This window comes from Hyla sarda, unplaced genomic scaffold, assembly GCF_029499605.1.
Source record: "Hyla sarda isolate aHylSar1 unplaced genomic scaffold, aHylSar1.hap1 scaffold_641, whole genome shotgun sequence".
Taxonomy (NCBI): Eukaryota; Metazoa; Chordata; class Amphibia; order Anura; family Hylidae; genus Hyla; species Hyla sarda.
In genome coordinates, this window is record NW_026610656.1 from 30,743 (window position 1) to 43,380 (window position 12,638).

The 12,638-nt window shown below is 40.7% G+C and overlaps 1 long non-coding RNA gene across 1 annotated transcript; it reads left to right on the plus strand.

Moving 5' to 3' along the window:
* The first annotated feature begins 7,571 nt into the window (after positions 1-7,571).
* On the plus strand, positions 7,572-10,282 carry LOC130342157 (uncharacterized). Its single transcript, XR_008881860.1, has 2 exons — positions 7,572-10,148; positions 10,197-10,282. It is a non-coding gene; the product is annotated as an uncharacterized LOC130342157 (long non-coding RNA).
* The last annotated feature ends 2,356 nt before the right edge of the window (positions 10,283-12,638 follow it).

Genomic DNA, 12,638 nt, shown 5'->3' on the forward strand with positions numbered 1-12,638 from the left:
TGTTGCCCCTGACTACGAACCTCGCTGCCTGTCCTGACCTTCTGCTACGTCTGACCTCGCCTCTGTCTAGTCCTTGTGTACCGCACCAGTCTCAGCTGCCTGAGAGGTCGAGTCGCTACTGGGGAACACGACCAGGTAGTTACTGCCGCAGCAAGTCCATCCTGCTTTGCGGCGGGCTCTGGTGAACACCAGTAACTGCTTAGAACCGATTCCCCAGTACGGCCCGCGTCATCGCCTCTCTGGCACAGAGGATCCACCTCCAGTGTCTTCACCAGCTGCTAGTCCGGACCCTGACATAGAGGCTATAGTTAAAACTAACCTAAGATGGTATTACTCCCCTGATAGGCTCCATGAGATATCCTCGGTGAATTCTGAAAAATGTTGGCGAAACTGTGGGGGGACGGAATCCTTTATACATATTTTATGGCTATGCCCGATGACACAAGTCTTCTGGCATAAAGTAGAACAATTACTAGTAAACATCACCCGCATCCAAAGTAAATTGACACCACAAAAAGCATTGTTACTATTACAAATGCAAATATATCCGGTAAAAATGCGATTTTTGGTATGCAAGATTTTAGTGGTCGCAAAGCTAGTTCTCTGCAGATACTGGAGGCAAGCACAGATTCCTGAAGTGAATGAAATAATAAATACGATACAACACTGTTATAAATTAGAGGAAATTATAGCGATTGGAAACAATCAGAGTATACCCTTTTATAAAAAATGGGAATTATGGAACACATTTAGGGGAGGAATAGGAAGTCAACAATAAATTAGGAAAGATCAGAAGAAGATATAAAAAGAGAAAGTCAATGTACTAAGAAACACATTAAGGAAACAGAAGAGAGAAGGATTAGCCAAAAACACAATCAAAAATGAAAACATAAATCCGAATAAGGATAGACCACCATTTTTCGTGACATCATACAGTACTCAATTTGGACAGATTAAGAAAATAATAAACAGATACATTCCGGTATTAGAAACAGATCCAATATTAAGAGACATATTATCAGAGGGTATTTCTATTGTGTCCAGGAGAGGCCCCACTATTGGAACCAGAGTCTCACCTAGTCTATTTACTAGTCAAAAGGAAAGTGTAAAGGACCGGGACTGGTTGAGGAATATAGGTAATCGCAAATGCGGTCATACCAGATGCATCACATGTACACACATGGTAAATTCAAATACCGTAACGTCTTGTACAACAAATAGGACATACAATATACACCAGTATATCAATTGTAACACTAAATCCATTATATACGTAGCAACATGTATTGTTTGCAATTTGCAGTATGTAGGATGCTCGGGTAATTCATTAAAAGTGAGGTTTAGGAAACATATTACGGATGCTAAAAGTAGCTTAACAAGCATGTCTATGCTGTCACGTCACTTTAGGGAGTCCCATTCAGGGGACACCACCCATTTACGAGTATTGGGGGTAGAAAAAGTCACCTTAGGACCTAGGGGAGGCGATCTTAGAAAGAAACTATACAATAGAGAGGCACATTGGATGTTCCTTTTGGGAACAAGATACCCGCAAGAGTTAAATAAAAGATTGGATTTAATGTTAATGTGTGCATAAATTGAATAAGAGAATATAGTTGATGTATACAATTTATTACTAATCACGTATGTTTAGTTCCCGGTCCAATATGTACTCTTCGTTTCTTGTGTATATATAATAAATTTTGGATTGTCGCAAATTATAGGGGGATGTTCACACGGTGAGATGCACATTATGCGGTTATTGATCTATATATAAATATTTCGGTTCTTGATGTGCAGGTATAGTTCAAACTATTTATTTCGGTAAATATGTACTTCTAAATTAATATGAATATCCATAGTATTTGATAAACTAGTTTTTAGACCATTCGAGATTGAAATTTAAATGTTAATCAAAATTTGAAATTTAAAGCCGCATTGTCTGCACCCTTGTGTGAACTCTCTCCGAACGACCAAATGTGATCATGATTCCCAATGCCATGTTTTGTAACCAACTGTTATTAATTAAGATTCATGTGGTCATGTGACCAAACTCATGTGTATTTTAACCCGCATTATTGAGTGTATGTCTATCTACGACTAAGCACCTGAGTGTGCGAAACGCGTCAGATTGTGTCCTGCCTTAAGCGTGTGAATAAAGCCATTGATAAGTTTTACCTGCATCTTCCCGAGTGCCGGACGTTTTTTCCTGTGTGATTTCTACTAAGCCGGGAGCGGTATCGGTGTTCGTAGCACGAGATAGTGCAGCAAACGCGAGAGTGGTGAGCAGCCTGACTTCATCTGCATATATATATATATATATATATATATATATACACACACATATCTATACATATATATATATATATATATATATATATATATACACACACACACACACACACACACACATATATATATATATATATATATACACACACACAATATTCTATGAAATGTTACTTTGGCTACATTTACGAGAAAATGTGTGTACAAAATGTGTATTCTAATTTAAAAGGCTTTGACTCATCTATTTTACATTATAATAATCCATATTATTTAAAAAATGTAGCATGCCATCGTGCATTGTGAAGGGGTGTACTTCATCATGGCGTAAACGAGATCAGTCTGTTATCCTACATGGCTTTCCTAAAGATCCAGCAAGGATATGTATATGGCTCCAGCAGACGGGACAGTTTGAAGACAACCTTGAAGAAAAGGTTCAACAGGTTCTTATTGGGAAAATAAACTATAGTTTTTGTCTATGTTCCCTTCACTTTCATCATTCCTGTTACAATCACGAGGAGTATCGTCAAACACTGAGGAAAGATGCAATTCCAACAATATTTCCAAAGAAGCCTACAACACCTAGAGGAAAACAGGCGGCTGTACCATCTATGTCTTCTCAACCTGTTGTTAGGATGACTACTGCAATTGTGCTTACTACCCCAGTTTGCACGCCAACAACTACGGTTGTGACATACAGTGTTTCCAGCACCACTTCCAGTACAGTCACATATTCAACTACAACTACCACTGCACCGATAACTTCAGTTCTGCAGCTAAGCTCAAGTTTAGGGTAATCTACGTCTAAAGACACATCTGTGCTCCCACCTGCTAAAAAGAAGAAAAAAATGTTTAATTTATCGACAACATCATCTTTAACTTCAACATGTACTGTATTTCTGTGTCCAGACCTGAAGTCATCTCCGAAACTCAAAGTGAAACTTTGTCTATTCCCACAACATCAGAGACCACTTCATGTTTCCTACCATCAATTGAAAATACTGAAGCTTCAGCATCTCCAAACAGATGGAAATTGAACAGTACTCCTCAAAAGCGAGACTTTGCAACTAACACTATGCCTTTTGTATATCAAAAAAGGAAATCTAAATCAAGCCGTGAGCCGACGAGACTGGAAAAGACAGTGTCTACCCAAAAACTTCAAGATCTTACAGAGGCACTGGAAACTACAGCTGGACATAGTACAAATCAGGATATACAGATACAATACATTAGTACTGATATATCAGATTTTATTTTTGAAATCCGTATAAATGAACCTACCACTTCTCCAACTTCTATCTCACCAATCACTCAGCCAAGAGTTCCAGATCCAACTGTTACAGTACAACAACAGGAAAAAGGTACTATGTACAGAGGACCTCTTTTTACATAATCGACTCAAAGAAAAACAGTCTTGTCTTATCCTCCACTCTGTCCTCAATTCCTAAAGGAACACACGGTTAAAATCCATGAGGAAACCCTTTCTCACCTTGACAAAGATTTATACTTCCCTCAATCCTCAGAAAGTGTTTTACCAGGGGTTGAGGAGAATGTACAACCACTTTCTCCTATTGTTTCTCAAGCACAGCCAGATCTCATAACCACCGATGAGCCTGAGGAGGAGGTCATTGATCATTCTACCACAATAACCACGTACATTGACACTGAGGACAGATCCTTTCACCAAAGTGATGATGAAGTCGAAAATGAAGGATCATCTGAACTAAGTAGTGATGAAGAGGAGGAACCCTTGCCTGTCTTCGAGTACTTATTTGAAATAAATGATGACCCAGTATTCTATATAAAATTTCTAATTTGAGTCATGCTTGAAAAAGCTGATTTGCATGATAGGGGATAAGATGCCTGATCGCGGGAGTCCCGCTGCTGGGGACGCCCGTGATCATGCTAGCGGCACCCCGTTTATTATCAGTCCCCGGAGCGTGTTCGCTCCGGGTCTGAATACAGGCGACTACAGGGCGGGCGGCGTGTGACGTCACGCCTGCGCCGGTGTGTGACATCATGCTCCGCCCCGCAATGAAAGCCTACGGGAGGGGGCGTGATAGCCCTCCCGTAGGCTTGCATTGAGGGGCGGAGCGTGACATCGCACGGGGGCACAGGCGTACACCTGCATTTGTGACAGGAGATGGTCGATCAGATTCCCCAGGGTTTTCTGCAAAATATTGGGGAGATTTATCAAAACCTGTGCAGAGGAAAAGTTGCCCAGTTGCCCATAGCAACCAATCAGATCACTTCTTTCATTTTGCAGAGGCCTTGTTAAAAATGAAAGAAGCAAGCTGATTGGTTGCTATGGGCAACTGGGCAACTTTTCCTCTGGACAGGTTTTGATAAATCTCCCCTATTGTACTAATACAATTATGGATGCGGTTTCAAAAAAAATGTGTGTGTTTAACGTAGAGCAACTTCTACCTACCACATCTTCTCTAGCCATGGAAAAAATTGCCTTTGAAAAAACAATTCAGGAATTACTATCCCAAGATGTTGAGATTTTAACAATAGCTACAGACAGACATGTCTCTATTCGAAAAATTCTACGTGAAAAATACCCTTTCATTGAACATCAGTTTGACATTTGGCATTTGGAAAGTCAATTGGAAATAAAATTGCAGCTGGAGCAAAAACCAAAGAAACCAATGTTCTCATGAAGTGGATTCAACCAATAAAAAACCATCTATGGTCGTGCGCCAGAACATGTGGGAAAAATCCGGATGTGTTGGAGGAGCGATGGAAATTTTTGTTGCATCATGTCTCAAATATACATGCCTGGGATGATGACTCAAATGACTCTGTCTGTCAGCATCCACCCTTGACAGAAAGTCAGATAAATGACACCAAGTGGCTCATGCCTAAACTTCCAGCTCATAATGTAGTAAGCAAAGTGGCTCTGAATCCTAGTCTGTTGAAGGACATAAGGCAACTTTCATTCTTTTGCCACACAGGAGAGCTTGAAATATATCACAGTCTTTGTCTGAAGTACAGACCAAAAATAATTCATTTTTTCATAGACTGAATGATAGCTCGCACTCAATTAGCAGCTATCGTCCATAACCGGAATGTAGGACGTATCCAAGCCACTATCCAAAAAGCAACAGCATCTGGAAAAGATGAATAGCTATGAATACTAGAAGGCACGTCGGGCATGGGTGGTAAAAGCCATATACGAATCCACCTCCCAAGATTTTGCCTATGACATCTTGTTAAAAATATTTGAAGTGGTAAAGGACAGAAATGTCACAGATTGGCAATCTCGGCGAGGTACTCTCCCAGCAAACATAGCTCCAGTACCACGGCCAGATACATCCCAATTATTGGAGGAATATAATTCCAGATTTACAATCTAGATTGCCTTACTTTTACAGATGACTCCGAAGACCGTGTAGCACTAGGTTTATGGTTCTCAAAATGTTGTTGTAAATGTTGTGAATGTTGTAAATGTTTGAAATATTTTTTTTTTCGGTTAATAAAAATAGATTTTTCATGTTTATTTTAGTTTTATTATTCATATTACATAAAATTATATCAGTAAAGTTACATTAAAAGATTATTTTATAATCTATGCAGTAATCTCGTGATTTAACATATTCACCAACATTATACATGCATGACTATAGTAATTGTACTCTAATGTAAAATAGAAAATAATGTTTTATATAAAAGGCCTCTGTCCACCATAGAAAAAGTAATCAGTCCTCTCGAATTGGGCCTGTTGACTGTCTAAGGCTGGGATCACATATATCAGGCATTGTGCGCAGTTTCGCTCCGGGTGCACCAGAGGGAAAATGATGCTAGAACTGATCCCATTCATTTTGGGACATTTCACTATTATCCAACATCTCAATTTTAATGCCGGATGGTTGGACATGCCGGAGTGCAACAAACAGGGGAACGCAGCTTGTTTTTGTTCCCCAGTCCGAAGGGCAAAAACAATAGATGTCGGATGCAATACAACTGATGGCAACTTGGCATCAGTTGTGTCTATATTTATGTGTCTAATGTCTAGATTTGACAGATGTCGGACGTATGTGAACCAAGCCTTACAAAGCTATAACAGACTTGTTACCTCCATTCATCGGTATGAAATAGCCAAAGATACCCAAGTGCAGGCCTATGGCAATCTATTGAAGGTGAATGTCTGGTTCATGTGAACCAGAGATATGTACCTGGGGTATTGACCAATGGGACACTTAGCTCATATGCTTAGGATATGTACTATAGTTGTTTATCTTGAAGTAACCCTTTGAAGGGGTTATGCACCATAAGGTAATTTTAGTACATACCAGGATCCATGCTTGGCTTGATGCTCAAGGACTGTATTGTCAATTCTATATATAGCTGATGATTTACATTTTGTGAAATGCCTAAATTGTGTCGGACTTTGTACTAACTATACGTCCCAGGATTCCTTTTTGATAAGTTTGAAGTAATTTTATTTCAACATCACCCACCCAACCCATTCAGATACACCTGTTATTCATTCCATGCAACAGACCATTGTTTATGATACAGTGTGCCACCAACTGTTTCAAAAGTCTAAATATTGCAGAATGATCTCCCTCCCACTTAACGGTCGCTACAACCATGGAAAAAAAGACAGACTCTCAAACAAACACTTGTCTAGTGATATAATAAATTGTCCCACAATAATACCTGCAAAAATATGTGACAAGACTCATTTGTTATGTTATGAAAAATTTTAATAAATTAAAAGTAGGACAAAGTTAATGAAAACTTTTTTTTAATACATTTTTACCATATTAAAGGAGTGCTCCAGTTGGTGCAAACAGTTCCAATTTATTTGCATGATTGTCTGGTTGTGGGTGGGGAGGAAGACCACAACAATTTCCTCCCTGGTGCCCTGGCTCTCCTCAGCTCTACCCATAAGAACGCATTCATCCAACTTATATGGAAATGCATATATATATATATATATATATATATATATATATATATATACATACATACATATTCTAATATTATATATAAATATATCTATATATATATAGATATATATATATATGTTTACATATACAGCAAGAAGAAAAATCACTGCCACATTCACAAGTAGATGTCAAGTTGATAATCTAGCTTTATTACATCAGATACAGGCAACGTTTCGGCTGCACAGTAACAACCTTTCTGAAGCCGGGATGGGTTGAGAAAGGCTTTAATTACGCAGCCAAAACGTTGCCTGTATGAGATGTAATAAAGCCATATTATCTACTTGTGAATGTGGCGGTGATTTTTCTTCTTGATGTATCAGGACCCCTCAGTCAGCATGCACCCGCTCTGCATCCCATGTGTATAGACATATGTACATATATATATATATATTTATATATGTATGCATATATAGGTATATGTATATACATGTGTGTGTGTGTGTGTATATATATATATATATATATATATATACACACACACACACACACACACACATATATATATATATTGTGGCACTAAGGCAGGTTTGAGGGTAATGAAAGGGTGTTTTTCCCAGTCCTTTCTCCTAGCTGAGCTAGCAGAGATGCTCATCAGGTGCCTAATTAATGAGGCCAGCAGAAATGTGGGAAGTCTAGATATAAGGAAAGGAAACAGAATAGTCTAGTCTGGGCTCACCCAGGAAAACAGCATGTCGCTGTAGGGGGAGACACATGGACCCTGTTGAGGAAACACACAGCAGGAGCTGTGAGTGGTCCAAGAAGTGGTGTGAACTGTGAGTAAAACAGGTTGCAGGGGCACATGTTTTATGCTGGCTGAGGGTAGCTCACCAGTTAGTAGTCAGGGCATGCTTACATGTGTAGTCAGTGACCAGACGGTCTAGGACTTCGGTTTGTTCCTGAGTTATATTTTGTTTTACCTGTAACCTGTGTAAATAAAGCTCGTGAGGTGCCAGACTTGTATGCTTAACGGTTGTCTGGCGAGTTATTGCGAGGAAACGTGTCCCGTGGTAAGTGACCAGGACGATCCCAGAGCTAATCCCCGAGACGGAATGTCACAATATATATGTACATATATCTATACACATACATAAATACAAATATATATACACACATATACATATATATACACACATACATATATATATATGCATACATATTTATTTATACATATATGTACATTCATATATACATACAAATACATATTTATATATATATATATCCAAAATAAAGTGTCCCACAGCACTCCAGTTAGATGAAAAATCAAAGGTGATTTATTTTCTCATATGTGGCGAGCAACGTTTTGACTGTCTGCACAGTCTTTATCAAGCATGTATATGTACATGTATATACATACACATATCTATATATATATATATACATATATATATATATTTCCTCATCGTCCCCTACGGCAGCACAGAAGGGTAATGCGGTCTCCAGACCACCCACCAGGACCGCCCATCTAGATATTAGCATAAATAATTATTTTAATTAACCAAGGTACCATACCTATAAAACAACCCCGCAAACTCCCGCACGCTGCCCATCTATTCAAGATTTTGTACAGCCCTGCAGGGTCTTGGCTGCATCTATGTCCGTGAGTATATGCCAGTGCGGGGTCCTGGCTCTGTCCTGCCACGGTCTGTCAGCGGCATGGCAGGACTATAGCCAGTGCGGGATCCTGGCTTTTAGGAGGTTCCAGTGCGGGGTCCTGGTCTCCGTTAACGGCAGTGTGTTCCAGAGGAAAGATTGCCGGTGAAGTATCCTAGCCGTTATACTCATGTCTGCTGCCTGCCGCCGCCGCCTAAAGAGGGATGCTGCGCTGCGCTGTAAGTCTCTGGACCACGGTAAGTGTCAGCCGCTCTCCGGCTTAATTATTATTTGTGATCAGGGCTTACACATTCGTGCTCGTGATAACCATGATATATATTTACTTGTAATGTACACATTATAACCTTTAACATATCGGTCTGGAGTGTCCCCAATGACCGCGACAGAGGCCACACCTTTAGAGGGCATGCCCTGTAATGTATGAAATGAAGAAATGAAAAGATGGAAAAAAGAGAGGGAGGGTTGGGAGGGGTCCTCAAAATGTCACGAACGCCACCTGATAGGGGGCAGGGGCTATATATATATCCCTGCCCCCGCCCACAACCCCTTATGTGCCACCTTGATGTGTAGGGGGGTTGGAGATGTTACCGCCCATATCACAAATACAGCCTAATTAGGCTTTACACTTGTGATCAGGGCTTACACATTCCTGCTTGTGATAACCATGATATATATTTACTTGTAATGTACACATTATAAACTTTTAACATATCGGTCTGGAGTGTGTCCAATGACCGCAACGGAGGCCGCACTTTTAGAGGGCAAAAGTCAATCTGGTAGGGAATCAAATGTTGTAATCATGACCAATGCCCCTACCTTAGCACAAATCCAAGATATAGTCCCGACATTGAGACAGAAAATAGGTGAAGCAAACTGACTGGCACAGGGATCGATGCCTGGAAACTGAAGAGTTGTGACAGTCATGCCTCCTCTACACCGAAACCAGAGTTCGGCACTTGAACAGGGTCAGGCTAAACCCAAACCGATATCTGCTTGTAGCATGCGGCCTAACCTCATTGCAAGAGTGAAACACTATGACCTGTCGGCCCAATGAATCCCATCATATTCCTGCTAATGAGTGGCAAAATAGAAACTGTTAGCTAAATAGGCACAACCATCGACACCCGATCGACCTTGGCGGTAACCGCCTTATTGCCTGAAGATCAACAATATCCGACTACCTTACCTGAAACTAAATCAATCCCAATGCCCCATTCCTAACTCCACTAGCCTCATGAGTGGTGTCCCATTACGATAAACCCGCCCTATTGCCATTATGTCTGACATTACCATTATGTCTAATGATTGGTATTGCTGGTAAAATGTTCAACTCTGCTGCATTAGTGGTGAATGCCGAAACTTCTGCTGAACCTAGTCGACGTATATATCACCCTATACAGTAACCCCCCCGAGCTGCGATGGCCCCGACATATGATCAAATCGACATACGATGGCCTCTCAGAGGCCATCGCGTGTCGATGTCAGCATCGACATACGATGCTTTTATATGTCGGGGCCATCGCATCAACTGCTATCCGACAGCGCAAAATGCTTAAGCTGCTGTCGGATAGCAGTTTAAGCATCCCGGGCAGGTTCGCCTACCTATTCCCGCTGCTCCGGGTCCACTTCCCGATCCTCCGGCGTCTTCTGCATCTTCTCCAGGGTCCGGGCCTCGCTTTCCGGTGTCGTTATTACGTCACTACGCACGCCGCGCCGGCGCAGCATCGTAATAACGGCTCCAGAAAGCGAGGCCCGGACCCTGGAGAAGATGCGGAAGAAGCCGGAGGATCGCGAAGAAGACACCGGAGCAGCGGGACAGCATCGGGAGCCCCTTGGACAGCATCGGGAGCGGTGAGGACCTGGTCCGGAGTTGCGGGGACAGGTGAGTACAGCTTCCTATACTTTACATTGCACGGATACCTCAACATACGATGGATTCGACAAACGATGGGTCATTTGGAACGAATTACCATCGTATGTTGAGGGACCACTGTACATGTGCCTGATTCGAAATGTCTGACACATGTGTGAGGTGGAGACTATAGTCGTGTAATGATGCTGTTAAACTTATGGATGTTATGAAACTGTCAAGATGATCGTGCTGATGTTGATGTATACTTGTCCATGCACAGTGACTAGTCATGGACTTATGAGTGATGAGTGAGCTAAGACCCCAAGAACCATGTACAAGCTTTTTGTGACTGCATAACTGCATAATATGAAATAACCAAAAGCTGGTGCAGCTCATGATGAATCATTAAATCTTATGCAAACCTGGACTAAAGCAATGTAGTTATGTACCAAATGATAACAATAAGAAAGCTATCGTGTATGCACCGTGACAGTCATGACCTGTAGGTCGATAAGCATGAAGTACCTATGAGTGGCATGAGCAAACAAATCGGACAGATGATACGAGCAGAACTTGGAAGCTGTGATCATATGTATCCCAATGTTCGCCAAGAATGCCATGCACCAAATGAAACTATAAGCGACATGCATGAAACGATGATCATTTATCACATTAATGCTGGACCTAGTGAATGTCGTATGAATGCTCCAAGCCTATGCAGTATGACTGGAGCGAAATGCTATGCATTTACACTATGACCATTTTCAGAATGTATATACTGTGCCGTAATTGCTACTTAACGGAAAAGCTATACATCATGAGATGCTACACGTACAAGTACTGTAAATTGTCACAACGTTGTGACAATTTACAGTACTTGTACGTGTAGCATCTCATGATGTATAGCTTTTCCGTTGAGTGTATGAAAACCGAGTGTACAGTGAGATTGTTTATGAAAATACTGTATAAAGTTACAAACCTCTGTACCGTGTGTGTGAAACTAGGAATGTATGTAGTATGCATAGTATCAAGCTGTGAGCTTGAAGACAGTGTGAAGTTGTGAGCATAGTATAAAGCTCAAATGAAATTATAGCTAAGAGTGCATGTTTGTGTAAAAAGCGCAAACACATGTACAGTGTAAACTTGCACAAGCATACGAACAGTATAACAGCAAACGAATCTGTCGCCCTAATGATATGAGCGTGAGTACCGTTGTAAACTTACAAGCGTAAAATAGTACGGCCGTAAGTTTATTATGCCAATGACTATGGTAACAACCCCTGACCTATGTACAGTATAAATGATGCAAGCGTACGTCCCGTATACCAACTACAAGTATATATATCTTATGACAACTACTATCACCTGTATTGTGTAACTACTACAGTACCAACCACTAGCGTGTGTACAGTATGAATGGCACAAAACCGTGTGTGCAGCAAACCTACTACCAGCATGTATACCGTATCACTACAAGGGCGAAACCATCATTAATGTATTTCAATGTAATAATACAAGCATGTGTGCAGTAACCAACTACTAGTGTATGAACAGTGTGATAATTACCACAGTAACGCCAGAATGTAACAACGGTGAAGATGCCCTACCTGTGTGAACAGTATAAATGTACACAAGTATAATCAATGTAAAACCAAGAGCGTATGAATAGTATGAGTGCCATGATCGAATGAATATTATGAGTAAGTTAACCATGTAAATGTCGTGAGCGCATGAATATAACGTTCATGATCTGTAAACAGTGTTCCTGTAAGCGTATATGCAGTATAAATACTATGAGTGTATGTGCAAGGTAAGCTGTGGGCGTACTTACAGCATGAACGTTATAAGTGTATGTGTGGAGCGTGCGTGTAGTGAAAGCGTTTGAGCGTGCATGCAGTGCGATTATTATGACCCTGCGTGCAGTATAAAGCTAT